The sequence below is a fragment of the Cebus imitator genome, unplaced genomic scaffold (genome assembly GCF_001604975.1).
Source record: "Cebus imitator isolate Cc_AM_T3 unplaced genomic scaffold, Cebus_imitator-1.0 Scaffold277, whole genome shotgun sequence".
Classification (NCBI taxonomy): domain Eukaryota; kingdom Metazoa; phylum Chordata; class Mammalia; order Primates; family Cebidae; genus Cebus; species Cebus imitator.
Window position 1 is genome coordinate 2,594,923 of NW_016107592.1, and position 2,026 is coordinate 2,596,948.

Below are 2,026 nucleotides of genomic sequence, written 5' to 3' on the forward strand. Positions count from 1 at the left end.
AAAAAAAAAAAAAAACAGAGAAAGCTCTTCTTGCAGTCTAACCTCCATCCTCCCACTTAGCCTCGGGGGAAGGGATAATATTGAGGAATTTGCTTCCTTAGTGGAACTCTTTGGCCTTCTCTTCCTTTAAGGAGGTGAGGGCCTTGGTAGACAAGGCCCTGTGTGTGTCAGGAGTCAGGCTCGAGTGTGGAGTCTGGGACTAACAGCTACTGAGCACCCACTATGCTGTGTGCTCCCATAGATAAACCCACTCAGTCCTTGGAACAACCAACAAGGGGCTACACTTGTCATTATTCCCATTTTACAGATGAGGAGACTGATGTCCAGAGAGGTGAAGTAGTATGCTTGAGATGACACAGCTAGTAGATGGAGAACCAGGAGCAAACCCAAGACTGCAGTCTCAAAGGTGGTGCTCTTAGCCTTCCAGCCAATTGGCAATATTGGCTGAGCACTTGCATGCTGAGAATTGTGCCCAGCCTGAGGAGTACAAAAGTGGGAAAGGCTAGCCTGGTCCCTAGCCTGGCAGAATCTCTAGTCTCTCCCTCTCTGGATAAACCTCCCCACCTCCACCCAGCAGCCGAGCCAGAACCCCCTGTGATACCTTCTCCAACCCTCTCCCCTGCCACATCCCATCCATCACCACATCCTACAGCTTCCTTTTTTTTTTCCTCCCAGCCCTGCCCATCCTATGGCTTTCATTTCTTTATGTGCCTTGGATGTGGCCACTCCTCTGCAAGCACACAGACATAGGCCCACTTCCAATGTTAATTTCTGCACAGTCCTTGCTCTGGTTTCCTTGCCCCGGTCTAGAGGGATCTTTCCATCTGGATGTATCACTCTGCAGCCTAAAACTCAGCCTAAAACTCATCAGACCCTGGTCAGTTCCCTGAGAATCAAATCCCAGCTCCAGAGCTGGACAAGATGATGTCACCTGTCAATGAGTGGCAGCTATCATTTCACCTGTCAATGAGTGCCACATGCTGAAAGTTCAAAGAGATTAAAGTGGGACAGCAGGTAAGGAGCAGAAATGAACCTTGAACTCTCAGCACTAACTCCAAAGTTCACAGCTTTAACCATCATGTTACAATGGCCTTCTTCACCCTCCCTCATGTCTGGCTCTGCTAGCCCCTCTTGCTGAGTCCTCATTTGTCCATTAGGCACTAGACCCAAGCTGACCAAGAGAAATATAATGTGAGCCACATGGACACATTTATATTTCCTAGTATCCACCTTTTTTATGAGACAGGGTCTTGCTCTGTTGCCCAGGCTGGAGTACAGTAGTGCAACCACAGCTCACTGCAGCCATCACCTCCCAGGCTCAAGCGATCCTCCCACCTCAGCTTCCCAAGTAGCTGGGACTACAACAGGCATGTGCTACCATGCCTGGCTAATTTTCGTATGTTTCATAGAAACGAGGTTTCACCACGTTGCCCAGGCTGGTCTTAAACTCCTGGACTCAAGCGATCTGCCTGCCTGCCTTGGCCTCCCACAGAGCTGGGATTAAAGGGGTGAGTCACCAGGCCTGGCCCACATTTTTAAACAGTAAAAAGAAACATGTAAGATTAATTTTAATTAATATAATTGTAAATAATATATAGCATTTTAGTACATTTTATTTACCCCAATATATAAAAAATAAAATCATTTCAACATGTAATCAACACTTTAAAAATTATTAGTGAGATATTTTACATTCTTTGAACTAAGTCTTCAAAATCCAATGGACATTTTATGCTTAAGTTTGTCTCAATTCAGACTAGTCACATTTCCAGTGCTCAGGAGCCACATGTGGCTAGTGGCCACCTTGGTGGATAGCACAGCTCCAGGCTTCAAGGGAGGAGGGGCCCCAACAGGTAACACAGTGAGTGTGCTGTGGGGGAGGCTGGCGGCCTGAAGGGGCACACTATGCAAAGCCCTGCCATGCAGGACACAGAGCTCCTGGTTTGTGTTTTTGTTTCATTTTGCTGGTTTTTGAAACTAGGATTCTGGGTTGTTTTGTAAAATCTCTGTTTTTTTTTTTTTTTTT

General features: G+C 46.5%; 1 protein-coding gene across 1 annotated transcript in view; it reads right to left on the reverse strand.

The window, feature by feature from the left end:
• TFAP2E (transcription factor AP-2 epsilon) overlaps positions 1-2,026 on the reverse strand; it is a 22,305-nt gene that overhangs the window by 8,342 nt on the left and 11,937 nt on the right. The gene's annotated exons all lie outside the window — the stretch shown is intronic.